Below are 25,000 nucleotides of genomic sequence, written 5' to 3' on the forward strand. Positions count from 1 at the left end.
ATAAAAGGATATATCTATATATATAGTATATATATAGTATATATATTTATATATACTGTATATATATATATATATATATATATATATATATATATATACATACATACATACATACACAGTACTGTATATATTCAAGTCACACTGAGCTCTCCATGTCCCTCAGGCATTGGGAGATGAGGTAAACATACCCTAGGGAGAGGGGTGTGCGTGTGCATGTATGCATATCTATCTAAATATTTAGCCGTCATCTTGGACGTGTCACTTAAATATATATATATATATATCTATATATATATATATATATATATATATATATATATATATATATATATATATATATATAAATATATTAATTTACCGCAGGATAAAAGGAAACAAACACTAAATTCCGACCGGTTTTCTTCTATTAAGACATTTTCCAAAGAACTGATACAGAAAAGTATAAGTTTACATTGTAGTACACATGAAGAGAATGTACACTACACAGACGCGTGCGCTTTAGTTAAAGTGCTAAAACATCCAGAGAGAAGGTGGGACCATCTTGGTTCAAAACGAGGTATTTGCAAGAATTGTTTAGCAGACATCTGGTGGTTTTTTTTTTTTTATTATTATTATTATTATTATTATTATTAATATTATTAGAAGTTAACAGGCATATCGGGTGGTGTCACTGGGTTTTGATTACCGGTAAATATCAAAAGCTATTCTATTTGTATTTGAAGCCTTTGATTTCTGGTAGCGGATTTAGCTATATGAGTTTTTAAGACATATGTGGGCACCTTGTTTTGAAGGGATGGTGGGGAGGGAGTGAGGATGGCTTGGGAGGAACCTGTTAAATGGGAAAGACTGAGAGAGAAGCAGAGAATTGAATGGCGAGATAAGGTGAAGGATGATATGGAGGGAGGAGGTTTGATGGAAGAGGAGGCCTTTGATAAAAGGCATTGGGGAGGGCGCATCAAGCAACCGACCCCTTAATGTAAAGATAACGTTGCGGAAAGATATGCGTAGAGCATTCAAAACATTTGTTAAAAGATTAGTGTCTCTTAATTTGATCGTGGGAAGGAAACCGAGAGAAACTTAGATTTTGAGGGTTTTGGGCGCAAATTACCTTAGCCAACGAAGTTGAAAGGAGGTTATCTTTTTGCCCCTGATTGTGTGTTTTTTTTTTTATGAACAGCTTACTGGCCACAATTTTAATTGTAGAGCAATGAAACTTGCAGGGATTAACTGTTATGTAAAAAAGCTGGAAATGATTAAATTTTGGAAGGTCAAGGTCACGGTCAAGCAAAATGCCCAGTTCACGCATTCAGCCATAAGTTTGAACATAGTTGTCACAGACACTTAAAACTTGGTTCATATTTGAGTGCATGAAAATCCACGCTAGTTAATACATGTTAAGGTTAAAGTTCAAGGTCGAGCAAAAGGTCGAGACATAAGCTGCCGCGGCGGAGGTCTGCGCTCTACTGAGTGCCCTTCTAGTTCATCATTGTTATAGATTGCTGACGTGTAACTTTTTTTTTTCTTTTTTTTTTCTATAATCATTCATTTTGTCTGACTCGTGTTCCGTTATTTATTGGGCAAATGTTTCCTTTTTTCACAGAAGACCCTTTTCTCTGGAAACTTTAATTGCAAGTCAGTGGCTGTTAGGACTCGTTCCACAATTATGAATAATTTTTCATTTTGAATATCCTTAACCCACGACTGATATTAGAAATAAAGGTATAATGATAATAACGATATTTATTTTAAATTAATTCTAATGATAAGTAATATATGCTGGTACATGTATGTAAATTCAAAAGTTAAAAGGTAAATTATTCATATCAACTCGCTTAATCTGCTCTGCAAATACACCTTGCAGCAAGTTGTATAATTAGAAAGAAAGGACAAATGTAAATATGAAACATTGGAAACAAGATTAAAACGTTAAATACTTACCACAATTGGCTAAAGAAACTTGAGAGATTAAGAGAAAATAAAAACTATAAAACCAAAGTCAACGTTCGATTTGTAGAGAGAATTATAGAATTTACTCTGGTACAAATTTAATTTGTTCTAAACTTCCACAATATAGAAAGGAATTTGTAAAAAAAAAAAAAAAAAAACCACACAATTTATGTTTGGTTATTGCACAAGCAGACATCAAGTTCAAGATGAATTGCTACTGAAGACAAAACTTTTCAATACAATTGACTTTTCTTCCTTTTGAATTCTCTAAAAGCTTCTCGGTTTGGAATAAAGATATTACCCTGTAAATAGGAGAAAATTCTAATATTTTCTTATTGTTTTAATCTAACTTTTGCCATTAAACAACTGCCATTTAGGAATTAAAAGGACAGACAAACGAACAAAAGCCTTTTTTTTATTTCCTAAAATTTAAACCTCTGGATTAATCCGGTTATGAAAAAAATAAAAGCGAATAAATAAAGATCACCTGGATTTCCTATTCACGAGAGAATCGCAAATAGATTCTCTAATGTCGGGTAAACTGACGTTAACGTACTTTATGCGACTCGCTGTTAGTATAGACCAGGGGTGGCCAACCTATGGCGCATGCGCCAACAGTGGCGCATGGCACGATTATGAGTGGCGCACTAAACCCCAGAGGTAATAGAAAAAAAAAAACATGCCTGCTCTTAAATAAAAGAAAAAATAATATTAATAATGATAATACTGATTTTCAGAAAAAAAAAATACAATGAGAATTTAAGTAACTTATAGCTAGAAGTAAGTTTTACAGAGATTTGTTCTAATCTAAAACAGAAATAATTTTCATTTGATTTTATTGTTCCGTGTGCATCTATTGGTCACTTTCTTTAAACAATAATGCGTCATCATTATATACCTGAACTGAATTACCCTAAAATGTTGCTTGAACACTCAAACAGCATTCAATTGTTGCTTAAAAATGTATATTTCAAATATACTGCAGTTAATAACCGCGACATTTGTACATTAATGCGCATGCATTATACTTTTCTGGCGTTGAATCGTCAAGCAATAGCACTGATTGCCATGTGGAAAAATACAAAAAATTACGAGCCAGTTTAGAGTTGACGCTTAGAGTGTTATCCCGATGGACTCATAATTCAGGGTATGTGAATAACTGAACTTTTGCATTTTCGAAACTTACAAATATTGTTTTATCTGATGAACCATATATTTTCAAGCACTTTAGGCGTCATCGTTAGTATATCATCATGTCTATTTTTTTATGTATTGTATATGAGCCTTTTCTGCTCAGTTTGTGGCGATAATAATAATAATAATCATTATATTTTCATGAAGTTTCCCCCCCCCCCTCTCTGTTTCTCAACAAAATTATTTGTTCTCGATTCGATGATTTATGAAGAAATCATCTCTTTTTGAACATTCAATAAGTTTAACCTTTTTTTTTGGTAGGTGGTTTGCCCATCACAGTGAAAAAGAACATGAGGAAAAGAAAAGCAGAAAGTGATAGCAAATGTCAGTATAATGAACTGTGGGAAAATGAATTTTTATCCATTGCGAGTCCTTCAGGAAAACCAATGCGTATTGTTTGTGAAAGCACTCTCTCAGATAACAGAAGACACGATCTTAGCAGGCACTATAAGAAACACAAAGTTGAAATAGAAGAAAAACAAAAGTTAGTGCCTGGCTCTGTGTTACGGAAAGAATATGTGGTCAAGAAAAAAGAGGATATGATAAAGAGGTTAAATCTCCTTGTTAAGAGAGGTTGTGAAAGTCTGGTAATGCTCGAAGCATCCTACGAAATTGCTTTTGTGTTGGCTAAAAAACATAAGCCTTTCTCTGATGGTGAAGATATTGTTAAACCCTGTCTCCCAAAATTTGCAAAATATGTTGGCTATAAAAGTATTGAAAGAAAGGTAAACGAAATAGCTCTTTCAAAGCAGGCAATTACAAGACGCATTAAGGAACTTTCTCGTGATGTATCTGAGCACCTGAAGGACCGTGTCCATGCATGCTCTTTCTTTTCATTAGCCTTGGACGAATCTGCTGTGTGATGAAAAGTGGATATTTGATTTAGCAGTTTTAGTTGACATTACCAGTCATCTCAATTACCTAAATTCAAAACTGCAGGGCAAAGATAAATTGTTTCCTAGTTTAGTAAATATCAGTGCATTCAAAATGAAGTTAAAACTCTTTATCTCTCAGCTAGAAAAGGAGTTGAGCGAATTTCCCCATTTAAAGGAACAAAGTGAATGTGCTGAAGATTGATAGTCGTTTTAGTGATTTTGCTGAAAAAGATTGCATGCTTGCATTTATAATTCCCTTTTCACTTACTGAAAATAACATTCTGAAGATGCCTATTAATATACAGATGGAACTTATTGATCAAAGAGCAAATTCAGTACTGAAGAGTAAATTTAATGAACTGCCCTCACTCCCAAGTGCATCTGAAAGGCTTAATTTTTGGCGATCATTACCAGGTGAACATTTTCCAGAACTGAGAAAATTTGCCCAAAGTTATACCTGTCGCTTTGAAATAACATACAGATGCCAGCAAGTTTTTCATCCATGAAAACGATCAAGAACAAACTGAGGTCGCGACTATCCGATTCAAATCTGAACCGTCTTGCTCTCGGTTACTAATTTAACCCCTAATATTACAGATTTGGTGAAAGCAAAGCAAAGCAAAAGTCTCTTTAACCTAGTTATGTTTAGTTTTCCTGCATGTGAAATTACTTTTTTTTTAAAACTGCTAAATATGTCCATATATTTTTAATAGTACTTTCAGAAATAACTAATGAATATTATAAATACAAATTCAAAGTGTCAATACAGTTTACTTTGTATTTATTTTAAATCCTTTCCATTACAACTGCTACATCTGTCCACACACACACACACACACACACACATATATATATATATATATATATATATATATATATATATATATATATATATATATATATATATATATATATATATATAAATGACAAATATTGCCATACTTAAGGGATGTGGCGCATCTGAATTAGAAGTGAAAAAAATTGGTGCATCGGAAACGAAAGGTTGGCCACCCCTGGTATAGACCCTTGGGAGCGATCGTAAAGTCCATCAGCAATGTGCGTGAAGATGTTTACCAATTTCTGGGTTTGAGTTGTGTAACTCCAGTATTTTGTTGCCACGGGGTCCCGCGATTGCTCTCGATGCTACGTCTTCTTTTTGGGAGGAGTAAAACACGGACAAGAAGGACATTCACTTTCACCGTGAGGTGTGACTCGTTTGTCAAGATAAACTCCCTTCATCTGATAGTGTCAAGTTCATGGTAATGCTTTGAATTTATGGGTTTGTGTGATTTTGTGTTCATAAACAACCGTTTCGAGTGGACAGAGGTTAAATAAGGGATCGATTCGACTAGTCGAACAGTTGATAATTGGAGCGGAGTGCGATAAAATAAGTGATAAGTAGACCGGGATAAAAACATTTTTTTCCTTACTATGGCTTACTTAATTTCGTGTCATCTTTTAAAATGCTGGATTATGAATTGTTTCAAGGTAGAATTATGGTGTTCTTTTTCCTAGATTTCTATTAAGGCTGCTCTAAGAATAAATTTCGTTATTAGCACAGGGTCAGCTCAACATAGAAGTTGAGCAATAATAATAAATTATATTTTTTTGTGCTTCTATTACATCCATGTTACGCCTTTAAGTCTTCTAGTATGTTTTTATCCTTAGCCTCAAAACAAAAACAAGACGGAGACCGATGTCATCTCTGGAAGTACACCATCTATGCAAGAACTCAGCTGATGCGCAGAAGGGGTCAGAATATAGAGGATTGGTCTTTGCGCCACCCTGTCTCGACTTCGAAGCAACTGGTCAGACTCGTCTCTGTAGAATCACCTTAATAATTCAGCCCAGTTGGTATCCGGGCTGTCCGATCCAGCAGTGCTTGCGATGATCTTATGGGACCACTCGGACGTTATCTCAGAGTGCTTGCTGGCGAGGCGGGAGGTCCCCCTGGGGCCATCTCTTCAGTGGGCCTCTTTAGATCGAGCCATTGAGACGATGATTGTGCCTGACCGTATTGGTCAATTAAGGCCCAACAGACTGTCGAGGGAGGTTGGGGATTACCTCTTTCATAATGATTATACACTTTGCCTGAATGCTATTACCTCTCTCTCTCTCTCTCTCTCTCTCTCTCTCTCTCTCTCTCTCTCTCTCTCTCTCTCTCTCTCTCTCTCTCTCGTATCACAGGAATGAAAACCTGCCTACCAGAGTATGCGTAACGGGAGGCTATTATTTATGGAGATTAATCGACTACATGTATCTTTGTTGGCTTTCTTTGTTCGTGGTCATGATATTGGAGGAAAGAATGTATTATTAAAAGGATTAGATAAAAAAAAAACTTTATTCTTTCAATTTTATTGATAGAATCTAATTCCAGTCGAATGTTTTCAAGAAACTTTTCATCATCATCTCCCCCTACGCCTATTGACGCAAAGGGCCTCGGTTAAATTTAGTCAGTCCTCTCTATCTTGAGCTTTTAAATCAATAAATCAATATTTCTTCATTTATCATTTAGTTCACGCTTCATAGTCTCCAGACATGTAGGCCTTGGTCTTCCAACTCTTCTAGTGCCTTATTGGGCCCAGTTAAAATGGAGCAATAATAGTAATTAAGTACTTTAAAGAAAGTACTCATTTAAAATATTATAGGATTGCGAATATTCAAGGTTAGGTTTTAATTATAGACCATTATACATGTACTAAATCAGTTGAAATAAACGTTCGTATAAAATTGTGTACTACCGTTGCTTCAACAGCGAGAATCTTAATTCGATCGGCGTAGAGGTGGAAGGGAGGGCTTACGTGAAGTTATTTAAGCAGTGTCCTGAAAGAGCATTTTTTCCGCACTCATGTTACCTGAGAAACGAAAATCTAATACTTGGGCCTATTCATTTTAAAGAAATAATTGTACGTATTCCCGACCATTTTCAAGGGGCTATGCCTTAAGGTAAATGAAATGTACTTCTGTCTAGTAATACATACACATATGAATTGTATATATGTAATTTATATGATTACATAAGTATGTACGGGGAGACAAATGTGTATATATATATATATATATATATATATATATATTTATATATATATATGTATGTATATTTACATATATATAGCCTACATATATATATGTATATGTATGTATATTTACATATATATAGCCTACATATATATATATATATATATATATATATATATATATATATATATATATATTATATATATATATATATATATATAATATAATGTAAATGTGTGTAATCGCTTATGTTTATTATTACGTATACTGCACGTTTAAGCTGTTTATTCTCGTTCGTATTTTTCTCAGTTATTTTACATATGCCTCACCCTATAGCCGCAAAGCATTCTCACAATGTTGCCCCCCAACTTTCCTAACCGGTTGGAGCACCCAGATGAAGATACGCTCTGTCTGCGCAATAAGATCGAATGACAACTTGGATAATGAGGTTGGCTGGATTTCCTTCCATTGACAGAGTTTTTATAAGTTTCATGTCAATAAAATGCGCTCAAATGGCCTTTCAGGTCGTAAAGCAGTTGGACGAACGGTCGTTTTATATGTCAATGGATGTACAATCCTATTCAAGTAAGTACAGTATAATATATATATATATATATATATATATATATATATATATATATATATATATATATATATATATATATATATATATATATATACACACACATTATAAAATGTGGTTTTTGGATAATTGTAATACGTTGAGGTATCTTTTTTGTCATTAGTACCAACACATACATATGTGTATAGATATGTGAAATATATAAATTATTTCTATATGAGGCCCTTTGCGTCAAGAGGCGTAAGAGGAGATGATGATAAGAAGCACTTTTCCCTAACGGTGGGTGGCTATGCAGAATATCTGAAGTCATCGCCACATTCATTGTTTGACTGCTGAATTGTGGATAATCCCCATTGTTGTAACACTCCCCAGCATTTGTTTTTTCTTATATCTACCCTAAAGCCCCATCAGCAGTGTGTCGAATCGCCTTACACACATTGAATCAATCAACTGTATCTTGCACGCAGTTAACAAGCTCTCTCCTATGTAGTAGGTCCTTTATACTTATCCAATATTTTCGTTGCTTCCATTTCATCCAAATAATGTGATTATAAACCATTGCAAAAATAGTTGATATACTCATCCTTTTTGTCCACACACACACTGCTCTCCACCATCAATTTTGACCTCTGTACTTTTTCAATCAAAATTCTACCATATACCTTCCTTCGTATACCAAGAAACTGTACTTCACCAGAATTCTTGCCGCTTCCCTTATAAACAACCGTTACAGACTTAAATAATTATTTCTCATTGATATTCTTTGTGGACACTTCCCTATCTCGACATATCTAATATGTCAGAGAAAGTTACTTGATCGTTTAATCAACACTGTGCCGTGGAATCTCGGTTTCAATCTTATTAATTATTGCCGTTCCAATTCCCTGCTCCTTGCACCCTATAGATACTTCAACAATTCCTGTCTGACCAATATTACTTGAATTTAATCTTGGCTATATTGTCCCAATGTGTTTGGAATGGATCCTTCCAAAAGTGAGCTTTCAGATTTTTCAGTAGATCTTATTGATGGGTTGCCAGTCATTAGCCATCTTTCTTGACCCTAGCAAACATACTGAAAAACTATTTCTAAATGAATATACAATGATGATACTAGAATTGGAAAGTTGGTATAATTTTGAGAAAGGAGACTAGAACAGGGGTGCTGCAAAAAATGTGTAAAGTTAGTACAAACAGAAGGGTTATACTCAGGACGCGAGATAGTTCTCACCAAGACGGAATAACATAATTAGGTGTGTTATTCCATCTTGGTTCTCACAAAGTAGAGGTGAATGACGTTGTGTGTGTGTGTGTGCGTGTGTGTGTGCGCGCGCGCTGAAAGGATCTACATGCTGCTGAAGGATTTCCTGTGAGATCATACGAAGTGGACTATGCCGTGGAAGTTTAATACACCGCGGGTCTCAAACCCCTTATTCAGCAGATAAATATAAAAGTAGCTGTGGCAAATACATTGTTATTTTATGAATCCACCTTTTACGAAGGGTAAATGTGTATGTACGAAATGTGAAGTCGACTGTCGATGAAAGAGAAATTATATTCTGGTTTCCAGTTTGGATGCAATATCATGTGTGTACAAGATTTCTAGCCGTCATTTTTATTTCCAAGTCCTTTCAATGAAATGTGTTTCCACGTTATGAAACAGCCGTTTTGGTTTAATTGGATAAAAAAGTCGAACAGAACCAACACAAATTATTTTCTACTTGATTTCACATTTGCTAGTATGTGAATGATAGATAATATAATTGTAAATACTTGATATATTTACATATATATATGTGTGTGTATGTATGTATGTGTATATATATGTATATATATAAATATATATATATATATATATATATATATATACATATATATATGTGTGTGTATGTATGTATGTGTATATATATATGTATATATATAAATATATATATATATATATATATATATATGTATATATATATATATATATATATATATATATACCCAGTATCTAATTACTCTCAAATCGAACCATGCCTTACTGTAGTTATTATTCTAGTTGTTCTCCTGTCGCATTGCACACACCAGACTTCGGAATCCAACAGTTTTTGTGTAGAAGTTTATTTGCACTGGAAATTGAAATTGTATTTTCATGGATATGTTCGTCACTAACTAAGAATGACCCAATATTTTACGATAGTAGATCCTCAATTATTAACTATGTTACCTGTATAGTGTATATGTGCTCATAAATACATATGTAGATAGGCATAAATATTTTTGTAATTTGTTTTTTTATTTAATCAAAAGTGAATATATTATGTCGAAAGTAATGGTGTCGACATATTTGAAAGCGAAAATGTTGTTTTTAAGTGTGATGCTAAACATTATGAAACCAAGGAACGTTTAAAGGTTTAAAGTTTTAAAGGCCACTCATGAATGGCAGGGGCAAGGGATAGTGACATTGCCCGAGCAAGCAGGACAATGCCTTAGAGACTGACCATATATCATATGATCAGCGCCCAAGCCCCCCTCTCCACCCAAGCTAGGACCAAGGAGGGCCAGGCAATGGCTGCTGATGACTCGGCAGATAGACTGAGGGGCTCTCCCAAACCTCCCTTTCTTAGCTTAGAAGGAGGTTAAGGTTGCATACATTAAAGGAACTATTGAGTCTAAGCGGGACTCAAACCCCCGCTTGTGATGATAATAGTAAACATTATTATTATTATTATTATTATTATAAGAAAGGTCAATCATCTGGTATCTACCTTCCAGTCGTGTCAAGCCAACGCACTTGGCATCACCAATGGCCACCCATTTGATTCTTATCTGGCAAGGATGGAGTCCTTTTACACCGGTAATAGAGATGGCAGAGGAGTACCCCCTCTGTGCAAGGGGCTTGACCCTTCGTGCCCTTGACTCTTTAATTCAGAATGTCAGAGGTTAAGGTCATTTGGAAAGCCATCGTTGTGTCCGGAGAGACCACATAGTGTTTTGTTATCTCCATATTCGCTTGTTTTCTCATCTTCTATTTTTCTTATGCTCGACTCAGTCCCTCGGCTTTCTGTTAAATGGGAAAGCTCTGTGAAGTAAAATAAAGAAGACGGGAAGAATAGTGTTCTAAGGCTGCTAGGTTTAGTTCAGCATGAAGAGCAGCTGTTTGCTCTTATTATTATTATTATTATTATTATTATTGTTATTATTATTATTATTATTATTATTATTATTATTACTAGCTAAGCTACAATCCTAGTTGGAAAAGCAGGATGCTATAAGCCATGGGGCCCCAACAGGGAAAGCAGCCCAGTGAGGAAAGGAAACAAGGAAAAATAAAATATTTTAAGAATAGTGACAACATTAGAATAAATGTATCCTATTAAAACTATAAAAACTTTTAACAAAACAAGAGGAAGAGAAATTATATAGACTAGTGTGCACGGGTGTACCCTCAAGCAAGAGAACTCTAACCCAAGACAGTTAAAGGCCATGGTACAGAGGCTATGGCACTACCGATGACTAGAGAACAATGGTTTGATTTAGGAGTGTTCCTCTCCTAGAAGAGCTGCTTATCATAGCTAAAGAATCTCTGCTACCCTTACCAAGAGGTAAGAAGCCACTGAACAATTATAGTGCAGTAGTTGACCACTTGGTGAAGAAGAATTGTTTTGGTAAGCAAAGTGTTGTCAGGTGTATGAGGACAGAGGAGAATCTGTAAAGAATAGGCCAGACTATTCTGTGTATATGTAGGCAAAGGGAAACTGAACCGTAACCAGAGAGAAGAATCCAATGTAGGACTGACTGGCCAGTCAAAGGACCCCGTAACTCTCTAGCGGTAGTATCACAACGGGTTGATATACTGTACAGTAAGTCCCTTTGACAACATTTTTTGTCGCCTTCCTCCTTAAGAAAGTAGAAGACTAAGACACCTATACAAGGAGAAAATAGTAAGGGTTACTGGCCCACCAAGCCGACAAGTATGCATAAGATTAAGACAGCAGATGCTTTTAAACTCAAGATCTTAATAACCAGCTCCTACGCATTTGCGACGGAAGAGAAGGTGAGGCATCAAGAGAGATGATAAATTTTGGTATTAGTATCTTAGTGTCAGAGATGAGACCGTGTATTATCTCTCTCTCTCTCTCTCTCTCTCTCTCTCTCTCTCTCTCTCTCTCTCTCTCTCTCTCTCTCTCTCTCTCTCTCTCTCTCTTTTTTTTTCTTTGCGGAGTCTGTCTTCATATAATTTTATGATTTAAATAACTGTATGTTATATACGGAGACTTGACGACCTTTCGTGGTGATATTTTATATGAATTTTCGGAACCTTAGGCTTTCTTTCATGGTGATATTATAAAAGAATTTTCGGGACTTATTCGTCGTAATACTAGTTTTTTTAATTCGATGAAAACTCTTTTTATAGAAAGATTATGCATTCCAAACAACCAATAATAGCGTGCTTTCGTTGAATTTGTAAGGCAACTACATTTCCCATTTTCTTTTTTTGTAAATTTTTGGTCTACTTATTTCTCAGTTGGAGAAACTAAATGATTAATAATATGACTTTTTCTTTCAACACTGTCCTGTTTGTTTTAAAGATCAAGGAAAACGAGACGAAAAGACAATCGCTAGAAAATTCGTGTTATTCATAAGTACATAAACATTGTTGGATTTATCTCTTGATAAGACAGTCAACAGCATCAACTTTTTTGCCTCTGTGTCCTACCTGTTTAACGTTCTCTCTCTCTCTCTCTCTCTCTCTCTCTCTCTCTCTCTCTCTCTCTCTCTCTCTCTCTCTCTCTCTCTCTCTCTCTCGTTTGACCAGAGATACGAGAATCATATTCAAATTTAAATAAAAGTTAAAATTAGCTCCAGATTTGTCTTCACCGGGCTATTTTTTAAAATAACATAGTTGTCCAGGTAACTTCTGTCACTGTACAGATAAAGAAGATAGTCTTAGAAATAGTGACCCACAATATTTATATGTAACTACCAGAGTATTTTGACCACTGCGCAGGTAAAGAATATATTATTAGAAAACGTATCTAAAAGTATGTGTGCATGATTCCCATTTTGTTTCGATCACAGTAGAAATAATCTCATAATATTTTTCAAAAGTATTTACCTAATTATTTCGATCACTGCGAATATACGGAGGAAATTTATACAAATAATAACCCACAATTATTTTTCATAATTACCTGTCATTTCTGACTATATTGCAGATAAAGAAGACATTCATAGAAATTATAATTTTTGTTTACATATTTGTACATAATTACCAATATTGTTTGATCAAGGCTCAGATAAAGAATCAATATTTAGTGTTGATATTTCACAGTATTTACAATTTCCTTCCCTTCCTCACCTTTTTTGACCTAAAGTTTTCGGACGTCTTATATCAGCCATATATGTCCGTTTTACTCTCCAGCAGCTTGAAGCCCAGCCCGCATAGGATATTAATGATATCCGGAAAGTCTTGATATTAACAGAGCTTCTAGGTACTCGTATGTAAACAATCACTGGAGTGTATGTTATATATACTGTATATATATATATATATATATATATATATATATGTGTGTGTATATATATATATATATATATATATATATATATATATATATATTTCTCTCTCTCTCTCTCTCTCTCTCTCTCTCTCTCTCTCTCTCTCTCTCTCTCTCTCTCTCTCTCTCTCTCAAAGATCGGGTTGAGTAACGCGGAAGCGATGAATAACATGAAAGTTTTTTTATATTAGTTCGTGGGTTTATCGCTAAACCCTAAACGCTTTTGACGATGAATGAAATTTCGTGACTAACAGTTTGTCAAGGAATTCACAGAAGCTGTGTTCCTAAAGAAGATATTTTCTTATAATAAATACATTCTGGGATATCAAATACTCAGCCATTTAATATAACAATTCATACGAATTATATGGTTTTATGTGTTTTTCTTGTTTTATGTGTCTTTCTTGCACTAAAGATAGTTAAATTACAGTGATATCCTTGTTCCTTCAAAGAGTTTTTTTTTTCTCCGCTTGGCTTGAACATTATTTTTGTCCTTTTCGTCCATCTGTAACATTATTTTTCCTTTCGTTCATCTGTAACATTATTTTTCCCTTAGTCCATCTAACATTATTTTTTTTCCTTCTCGTCCATCCGTAACATCATTACTCCTTACGTCCATCTGTAACATTATTTTTCCTTTCATCCATTTGTAACTATTTTTCCTTTCGTCCTCCTTTAACATTATTTTTCCTTTCATCCATCTGTAACTTTATTTTTCTTTTCGTCCATCTTAACATTATTTTTCCTTTCATCCATCTGTAACTTTATTTTTCTTTTCGTCCATCTGTAACATTAATTTTGTCCTTTTCGTCCATCTGTAACATTATTTTTCCTTTCGTTCATCTGTAAGATTATTTTTCCTTTAGTCCATCTAACATTATTTTTTTCCTTCTCGTCCATCCATAACATTATTTCTCCTTACGTCCATCTGTAACATTATTTTTCCTTTCGTCCATATGTAACATTATTTTTCCTTTCGTCCATATGTAACATTATTTTTCCTTTCGTCCATGTCTAATATTATTTTTGTCCTTTTCGTCCCTCTGTAACATTATTTTTCCTTTCATCCATTAGTAAATATTTTTCCTTTCGTCCTCCTGTAACATTATTTTTCCTTTCATCCATCTGTAACTTTATTTTTCTTTTCGTCCATCTGTAACATTATTTTTCCTTTCGTCCATCTGTAACATTATTTTTTTCCTTTTCGTCCATCTGTAACATTATTTCCCCTTACGTCCATCTGTAACATTATTTTTCCTTTCATCCATTTGTAAATATTTTTCCTTTCGTCCTCCTGTAACATTATTTTTCCTTTCGTCCCTCTGTAACATTATTTTTCCTTTCGTCCATCTGTAACATTATTTTTCCTTTCGTCCATCTGTAACATTATTTTTCCTTGCCTCCATCTGCTTCATTTATCCTTCAGTCCTGTGAAAATGAGAACTCTAAGTCGCCAAATCTCTCGGCATTCGTTTGAAATGTAAAAGATAGAGCTATTGGCCTTTAAAGATTAGTCCGGACTCATTATCCCATTATCTTGTTGCAATCGTGATCCTTAAAGCTATGCAGAGATTAGTCACCCTCAGCGATTAGGAGAGTCCTTTCAGAATCAGTTTTATGTTTGTTTTACGAGCCGGAATTTATTTGATAAAAAACGTTAGAATATCCTCACCAGAGTCTCTCTCTCTCTCTCTCTCTCTCTCTCTCTCTCTCTCTCTCTCTCTCTCTCTCTCTCTCTCTCTCTCTCTCTCTCTAAAGAAGTTAATTTTAAGAAAGAAATGAACCAAGGAAATCGGAAGAAGTATTTTTGAATAGATTCATCTTTTTTATATATGATTTATAGTTCTTCGTGTAAGCCCAGATTGCCATCCCATTACTTTTTCTTAATCCTCTGGCACCCACGGGATGCGTAGAGCCTCAATGGATTCACACCATCAGTCTCTTTCCTCTGCCATTTCTCTGAGCTCAAATCCAACCTCCCTTCGCATTGTCATCAGCCACGCTTCTCTTGATCTATCACGTCCTCTCCTGCCCAGCAACATCCATTCAGGTACATCCTGTACTAACTCATCTGCCCTTCTTAAAATATGCCCATCCATCTCCATCTTGGTAATGTAACTATATCTTTCACATTGGGCATCCTCCCACCTCGTGAATTGCCGTATTTATTATATGCTTCTGCCATTTGATTCCCCTGATCCTTCTCACTGCTTTATTCTCAAAGGCAAGAAATTTTGCTTCAGTTGGAATAGTGCTGTACCGTGACTGGTGCCCATAAGTTAATATCGATCTTAGAAGTGAAATGTATATTTTGATTTTGCTGTGAACTTTATTCGATTTGACCTCCATAATGTTTATAGCCTGCCCATTGGTTGTTCTGTCCTCCCTATTACCATTACTTCAGATTCTGATGTCCTCGAATCAGTGGGACTTTTGGTGACTAGTCTATTAATTTGTCAACCTCTCTTTGTTTACCTTTATAGGTATTGATCTTCTGTTCTTTAAAATTGGTAATCTATCTTATGGTTATTGCAAGTATACTTTTTCTTATTTAAAATTTCACTAGCAATAATAATGATAGCGACAAAATTCCATATTTGTGTTTATATATATGAAATACAGTTGCTCCTTTTAATAAAGACCAACCTATAATTATGCTAATATCGTATCTTTGCTATTTCATTGTTTATATTTTCCTCTCCCATTACAATTGAAGGGAAACCATTGCCGTTTTTGTATCTTTCTTGTATACCCAATGAAAAGCTAAGCAGCGTATCCTTTCTTAAGTTTCGAAGCATTTTCATCTGCTGGGGCTTCGAGACCTCACGCAACGGAGTCGATGACACTTATTAAGCAGGGTGCAAAATGCGACACCATTGGATATACTTTTCTTTGCAATCAAAGCTAGCAATTAATCAACGCCACGATGAAAGCCAGACGTTAATGACATCGTTTACACAAGTTTTGTTTCGTCATGATACTCCCAAGCCGGTACCCTTTTGAAAATTGAGACGGATTTGTGTCTCAAAGGTTTTGCGTTTTGAAATGTTTTTTTTTTTTTAGAAAGATGTTAACAGTCTTTAATAGATTTATGATTTACCTAAGTATTTCCGTTATATTGTTATTATTATTATCATTATTATTATTATTATTATTATTATTATTATTATTATTATCATAACTCCCTATCACGTGAAAAAGTTAAAAGAAACCAACGAGTCCAACGTATGAATATAGATGAAATAAATAGCAGTATACGTCAAAATACCGTGCTAGGTGGTATATCTTAGCAATTCATCTTTGCCAACGGTTATACTCGTATAAGCGGATGAGCAACTTGGTGGAGTAATGAGAGCTTTTGGTGTGGAGGAAATGCCCCCCTAAATCTCGATGAAGTCACTGGCAACAGGGTGGTGGATTTAGTTTAAGACGATGGACAAACAAGCACTCGAGTGCCATATGTGGATGAGATCATGATGAGGGGTAGATGAAGGTGGTTTGGTCATGCTCTTCGCACTCCCCAAGAGAGATTAGTTCACCAAACCTTCAGCTTGGCTTCACAAGGCACTAGAAGAGTTGGAAGTCCGAGGCCTACATGGCTGAGCAGTATGAAGCGTGAAGTAAGAGATGGTGAATGGAGAAGTATTTAATTAAAAGCTCAAGATAGAGATGACTGGCGAAATCTAACTGAGACCCTTTGCGTCAATAGGCGTAGGAGAAGATGATAATGATACGTCAAAAAGACGAAAGTAATGTTACGTGACACTTGAAGAAAGTGTTACACCCTCTTTTAAACCTAATCGATAAAACAGTCGAATAGAAGGTAAGGTATGCCAGGGTGGTGGCCGATGATGTAACGTCCCTGACTAGTGAACACCAGACGGGGGTTAGAGTCCCGCTCAAACTCGTTAGTTCCTTTGGTTGCTGCAACCTTACCGTCTTTGTGAGCTAAGTAGGGGGTTTTGGGAGAGCCTATAGGTCTATCTGCTGAGTCATCAAGCAGCCATTGCCTGGCCCCCCTTGGTCCTAGTTTGGGTGGATAGCCGCTTGGGCGCGGATCATATGGATATATGGTCAGTCTCTAGGGCATTGTCCTGCTTGATACGGCAATATCACTGTCCCTTGCCTCTGCCATTCATGAGTGGCCTTTAAACCTTATGATCTCTCTCTCTCTCTCTCTCTCTCTCTCTCTCTCTCTCTCTCTCTCTCTCTCTCTCTCTCTCTTTTAACGAGCAAGCAAACTTTAGAGATGTAATTCCATTTCAAATCGACATTTTGTTTTAGTAACTAGCAATATTAACGAATATTTAAAAAAAAATATAGTCCATAGTTGTGTATAGGCAAGTAATATGCATCAGCTCTATCCATTAAAGAGTGACATACATGAAAACTATCTTCATTTCCTAGTTTCTATTTCTCTCTAATTATGCCCAGAGATAATGCGTTATCTCGATATATTTCCCGCATACCCAAATGCAATGCTCAAACAGCCTATCCCTCAGGTTCAGGTTCTGGGGTGAGGCATAGCCTTTACAACGACGCCTCTAACGCTTATCTTCTTGTACTTCTCAAGTTACGAATCGTTTTCATCGCTCGAAGCCTGTAGACCTCACGCAAGGGAATCGATGGCACTGTAATAGAGTAGGGTGCAAAATGCGACACTGTTGGATTAGTTTTTCTCCTAAGATATCTGCAGTCACAACAAGCGATTAATCAACGCCTCGTTGAAGGCCAGACGTTTATTTAAAGTTTACTTAAGCTGATGACGTCATGGTAACGTCCTAGACATTGCTAGTTTGAAAAATGAGACGGATTCGTGTCCAAAAGGTTTCGAGTTTAAAATCCCCTGAAAAGTATTAATAACTTTTATTCTGTTTTACATTTGTCAAAGTATTTCGGATATAGAATTACAATTGATTATTCATGTTATATTTATTTTATTCATCAGGCTAACATAAATTTATCAGAATACACAGAACAGCTTTACATTAAAAACTAAATTATTATCATTTATTATTATTATTATTATTATTATTATGATTATGATTATGATTATGATTATCATTATTATTATTATTATCATCATCATTATTATTATTAATATTATTATTACTACTATTATTGTTATTATGATTATCATTATTATTATTATTATTATTATTATTATTATTATTATTATTATACACCCGCATATGATAAAGTTAGAAAAACAACGAGTCTAACTTAACGAATATAGATCAAATAAACCGACGTAAAGACATGCATAAATAAATAGCCATATACGTCAACAACACTAAACTAATGGTGCATGACGCTTTCAAGAAGCATTACAGTCTCTTTTAAACCTAAGATTACCAACAACAACAATAAGATAAAGCAGTCCAATAGAAGCGAGAGTATACCAGGTTGATGAATATGATAACGCAATGCAAAAGAAAAGAAGAATTGTAATTACATGGAGCATGTTTAAATACATGAAAATCTAAAGGAATCTCTCTCTCTCTCTCTCTCTCTCTCTCTCTCTCTCTCTCTCTCTCTCTCTCTCTACGTTTAAGGAGTATTCAAATTGATGTCCTTTGCAGGGTGTTAGTGTATTTAGTGCATCTCATGAGATGCGCTGTAGGGATTCCTTAGGGCTCTTCACGGAGTTCCGTATTTCAATAGCTGCATTTGGTTTATATCCTTATACTTTACTCCCATTCTTACTTTCTTCCATTGTTTCTATTGTTCCTTTAACGTTTACATCACTTGGGTATGGTCTTACAGGCCCTAGAGCCAGGCTGTATAGCCCACATCCATAAATCTAATTCAAATCGATATCAGTTCTGGTTAATGTTTTTAGTGGCTCAGAAAATACGAAAATCAAAAGCCGTCATAAAAAACCCAGACTTGAAATAATGGAAATGTTTTGTTTTCTTAGGGTTGCAATATAGAAATATAACAATTGAATATTTTAACATTGAATTTATGAATAGCATTAAGTTAATAAATATATTTTTTATCAATAAATACATTTTGTTTAGTTGAACGTAGAAAATATAAGAAATAAGTGAATAAATATTCCGAAGCATTGGAAATAATAATGGCATTCTTGTTCACACCTATCTATCTATCATATTGGTTACACACCCAGTTGTTCACACTTACATATTTATCCTTTTAGTTACCTGTCCTTGATACGAGGTGTCAGTACTGTACCTCTCGAGCTCACCCCCTCGCCCCCAGTAGGCCAGAAACTAATCGTCGATTTTATGTGCCTCTTTTGATCTTAATTCTTTTTATTACGCAATTAAGTTGAATGATTTAAGTGCAATTATTATGCGAGAGATGACTTTGAGATTATTTCGGGGTATAAATGCTAAATCATATGGTAAGATTTTTTATTACGTCTTAATTTACACCAAAGTTTTAAAATATTAGACGTCCACTTAATTAGCGAATGCGTGTTTCTCACATACCACTAACTAAAAAAAACTAACTACTGATTAAGTGCTTGGTTTCTTTGCAATCAAGTCCATTAAGTGTAGTATTGTGTTTTTCCTCCAACGACCAACTCGAGGTACCATCGGGTCAGATATCAAAATGGCTGCTCGTTTAATCATGCAAAGTGACACTGGACTGTCTCTTACGTCTTCTTATTTTGCTGTTCTGAAACTGAAGCGTCTTGTTTGTTCCTTCTCCTCTAGGGGCGTGCTTGTGTGTGTGTGATCATTGCCTGGAGTTACTTTATAGTTTATATCTTTCTTGGTAAAGAAACAAATTCTTATTTAATCGTTTCGGACTTTCAAGAAAACTCTCCAGCTTTCAAAACATAAACCAAATTTGACTTGGTTACTAACGTATTGTAGCAAGTTTTAAGTTTTCATTCCTTCTCGTTTTTGAAATTTTCAAAATAAATTAGGAAGAAGTCTGTCCAAATATTTTTTTTTGTCAATTTTATTCCTTTTTTTAGGTTACTGATTTCATAATTATCCTTGCAAGCATATAGGAAAATAAATTTTGTATCTATGCAATTAATGATATTTGAATTGATAGTATATTACTTATAAATAAACTACGAAAATAATTAGCGTATCCTTAGGTCATTTAGTTTTATTGCTGTTATTTTGCGTTCTCTATTCTGTTAGCATTGTTGTGATAATGACGTTATTATAAATAGTAGTTGTGGTGACACTGAATTTTAATCCAATAGCTTTCATGAGAATAAACTGGCAGTTCATAACAGCAATAAGGATGAAATGGTGTCTTTATTATTGTATACAATCAGCATTCTTACAGTCATCGATAAGAAAAAAAGAATATAAATCACAAAAGTGTTAAACTATTCATTCGGATTTTTTTAGTTGCGCCCTCGCTTCCTTTCTTCATTATTATTATTATTATTATTATTATTATTATCATTATTATTATTATTAATTGCTAAGCTACAACCCTAGTTGGAAAAACAGGATGCTATAAGCACAAGGGCTCTAACAAGGAAAACAAAATATTATAAGAAGAGTAACATTAAAATAGATATCTCCTATACAAACTATGAAAACTTGAACAAAACAAGAAAACGAGAAATTAGATAAAAAAAAAAAAAGTGTGCTCGAGTGTACCTTCAAGCAAGAGAACTTTATTCAACCTTTCGTTTAAATTTACCTTCACCAATGGATTTTCTTCCAATTTCACTTGAAATCTTGAACTTCATCTCATTTACCTTCGGAATCTTTATTTTAATTCCGCCTTTTTATTGTCTTACTGCGCAATGCAATAACCTAATAAATCAATCAATCAATCGTCAGGTATTTCTTTATTCGTTTCAAAACCTGATAATATAAAAGTAAAAGAGTAAATTAAATTAAAAGCTTATACATGAATTGATGAAAATTAAACTTAAGTCGTGGAGATTGCCTATTCCAACGAAGACATGTTATAATTTCGTCAATCTCCCAACACTTACGTCAAGTGTTTGAAGGAAAGCATTTCCATTGGCAGATATTTTTGAGAAATATATGAACTTTGAAATAAGAGGGAAATCTCTGCAAACTTTACTAAATCCCTATATATATATATATATATATATATATATATATATATATATATATATATATATATATTTATTTATTTATTTATTTGTATAAAATTATTTGATATATGTCCAATTTAATTCAATTACTGTCTTCATATTTTACTTTACCTTTTTTGAATTATTATTTCATAGCAAAGTCTTTTTACTGTGTAGCATGATAAAATGTTTAGGAAGAAGCAGAATTTAATTCTTGGTTGACAGTCAAGAACATAAATTTCTATGTGAATACCATTTAGTTGATTTAGTCTTGACATATCTTAAGCAGCCCATCAAGTACCGTGGTCATAATTTGCAGTTTAACCTGGCACAAGCCATCCGCTTATTTGTATTCATTCCATATCGATGCATAAAAAGAATCGAAACTAATCTGTTGCAACATCTATTGGTCTCTGACGTTTGAATATTGATATCGCTTCCAAATGGGACCGTAAAAAAAGGAGTCGAATTTGTAATGTTGAGGATGCGATCCTCAAGAGTCAGGTGTCCTCAGGTGGCCTCCCTCTAAACTCTTCTTTGCATGCCTTTACCACACGCTTGAAATTGCAGGCGGTTCATAATGGTTGCATGTACATTGCAAACCATGTTTCCAAATGGCCGTTGTATGCGAGAGCTCTGAAGATTCTTCGTATCACACAGAATGCAACTTTGTGATACGAGCGATGTAGAGTGAAGTTGTTTTTCTTCTTCCTAGTGAGGTCGTCCTTGGTCTTTATTATATGAGGGTTTGCTTGAGGGGTTAGGAAGGGGGGAAGGATAGGGGGAAGAGAGTGAGTTAAAAGAGGGCCGGTCAGGAGTGGTTTAGGGGTAAGGAGGGGTTGAAGGACCCTGCTGGCCTTGAAACTCGAAGTACCGCCTCTCGTGTTTTCTTGGTGCTATGTGAACGACCCAAAGGCTTCTTATTAAGTCCGGAGGACTTTTGCAAGATGCTTGAGTGCTTTAGGTACCAATTCCTGTCGCCCGCAACTCATTCCGTAGGATTGCCAGAGCAGCGACCTTCACGGGTCGCCCAAATTATTCTTGTTGTTCGTTAATCGCCATATCACAGAATGCATCGAATGCGATGGCGTCGTAACAATCCCATTTCCAGCGGGCTCCTCCCTCTCTCCTTTTGATGCCGGATTAAGAAACATTTTCTTCGATCAAATGGGGAGACCTTTGTACAGCAGGCGTGGCTCGAGGTCGGCTCCAGCTCCTCGCAATTCACTGACGTCGTACTTCTCACGCAAAGTTTCTTTCATGAGCCTTTTTTTAAAAACCTCTTCAACTCTTACTGCGCAGAGGTTCCCTCCTCGATCATTCTTTCCTCATTTCGCCAAAGGACTTTCAACAAAGCAACTATGATTAAATAACTCGAGAGCGAGTTACAGCGAAGGCAGAAATGTTTTCTTATATGTGGGTGCCCATCCTCAGTAATTTATTCCGAAATATACGGCCTCGTAACTGCTTGTTTACAGTAGTTAAAACCCTTCGGTATCGTGTAGAGTCAGAACCTCCCTTCAAGGTGTTATCCTTTATGCTAAATCTAGCCCAGTGGTGTAACCGTTGAGGTCCTTGTACTTCCCAGTAATCAGGTATTAAAGCAATGGCTTCTTAAATGACCACTGCAACTAATTAGTGAGATAGAAAACAAAATAAGGCGAGACGACTTGTTTTCCTCCTGCCTCCATTCTTGCATGGAAGCCGAGGCGCAAGGCCTACACATGCAACATTTAAGGAAACGAAACGAAAATATTAGGGAAATGTTTTAACCTTCAGCGCGATTCACGCCCCCTCCCTCAACGGCCCTCAGCATCATCAAGTTGCAAGCAGACGAGACAACGAGCCAGCAGATGTCACACTGAGACGCCCGAAGCCAGCTATGTAGAGCGTCCAGAGAAGGGGGGATGTTTTGCCTTATCTCGGCTTGATCGCATGATGTCTGCGCTTTGTATTCTGCCGAGGGAGGCTGCAGGGGAGAGGGGGAAGCACAGTCACCAGACGGCAACAAAGGAAAAAGATATGGTGGTGATGGTGAGCGATGATGGTGGTGATGGGGACAACAAATCGGATAAATTTTGGGCGGAGAGACGGATATGAAGGCGCAGAGAGAGGAGTGAGTCGTGCGTAGTTATATTAAGAAATTAAAAATGTGAATTTATGGTGATGATTTAGTAAGAGATGACTTTAGTCTGATTGAGGAAGGGGAAAACACAAGGGAGAAAAAAATAATGGTGTCTGGTAGAGATCAGAATAAAAAGAGATAAATTTTATGCAAGGGGGAAAGAATATCAACAAGAGTAACTTATGGTTATAAAAGAGATCATAATTCTACGAAACATCAACAAATTTCATAAGGTTAGGGGTATAATTCCTATCAAATCGAGTCACAATAAGAGAGCGAATAAACACGGGGTTAATTGTTAAGGAAAATCCGAACTGTAAAATGTATAGGCGTGAAAAGAGCGAATTGAAAAATAGGGTATTTCAAAACGTTGAAGAGATGACCAATGCGGGTCAAGTAAATTAGTCAAATGATAAAAGAAAGAATAGAAATAAGAGAATAATAAAAAGGAAGAATTGAGGAATAAGAATAGAATAAGACAAAAAGTAACAAAAAGATGAGGATAAACTGAACAGTGAAGGATTAGGTACAGCTATACAGTAAAAAGAAGAATAAGAGAGAAATAGGATGAATGATAATTAGGACGATAGAAAATATAACGAGGAAATGTAGGACAAGAAGATGCTAATTAGACAAAAATAAAAAGGAGTGGGGAACACATAAATAAAGCAGAGCGAAAACAGAAAAAATAAAGACAAAAGAAGTGGAGAAAGGGAATAGGACTTCAAAGAAGACATCGAATAAGGAAAGAAAACAAATGGAAAAAGTTAATGGAAGAAACTAACAGAGCATATTAACTTTTCAACCCGCATTTTGACCCATCGCCTCTCACCTGGTATCCAAGGCCTGTTGCAAGTTTCTGAATGGCAGCCATTAACGGTTACACATCCAAGTATCGATCTGGCTTTAAAGTAAATAGAAGAAATAGCGAGATAACCAATAAGAGTTTTGTTAAAACTGAAGGAGGATGAGTAAAGTCTTTAGTTATATTAGTGTAACTAACGATAGGTAATTAGTATGGTTAGAGGTAATTAGGAATTTGTAAATGCTGAACGAATAATTAGCGCAAGAATGTACTTTAAATGAGATGCAATGAGGAACTTATTAAGGTAATGATGGCATCCTGAAAACATTTAAAATATTTCTAAAAAAAATTTGTATATAGAAGATCTATTTGATAAGAAGTTAACGCAGAATAGCGAATAGGACGAAGACAATTTGATATGTGAACGCGATTTGGCGTCGCATTGATTGTGGCAGGGAACGAGGTAGAAAGAGAAATTATTAGGATAAACTCCAAGATATTTAAGAAATTGGTAAGAGCCGTCGAGAAAATTAAAGCCTTTCAGAATTAAACGGAGGATGTCGAGCAGATGACAGTGAAACACTTCCCAGATAAGAAATAAAAGAAGGGATAAATGAGTTTCGATAAGGAAGGCTATTATAATGGGACAGACGGAAGGCTAAAAATAGATGGGGTTTCATTATGGTGTAAATTGCTTAGAAAGTCAAACTCTAGGAGAAAGGAACGATGCATGGCAAGTGTAGTAGGAAACGAGAAATATATGGATTTTGAGTAAACCTAAGTAAAGTGGATGGAAATAAAGATACAAGGATAGAACATGATCTTTTGTTTTTAGTGATAATAACTGAAGTAGACAAAAAAAA

The 25,000-nt window shown here is 35.2% G+C and overlaps 1 protein-coding gene across 2 annotated transcripts in view; it reads left to right on the plus strand.

Annotated features, from left to right (window-relative positions):
* Positions 1-25,000, plus strand: part of LOC137658456 (uncharacterized) — a 262,901-nt gene that overhangs the window by 185,611 nt on the left and 52,290 nt on the right. The gene's annotated exons all lie outside the window — the stretch shown is intronic.

Source organism: Palaemon carinicauda, chromosome 19 (assembly GCF_036898095.1).
Source record: "Palaemon carinicauda isolate YSFRI2023 chromosome 19, ASM3689809v2, whole genome shotgun sequence".
Lineage (NCBI taxonomy): Eukaryota > Metazoa > Arthropoda > Malacostraca > Decapoda > Palaemonidae > Palaemon > Palaemon carinicauda.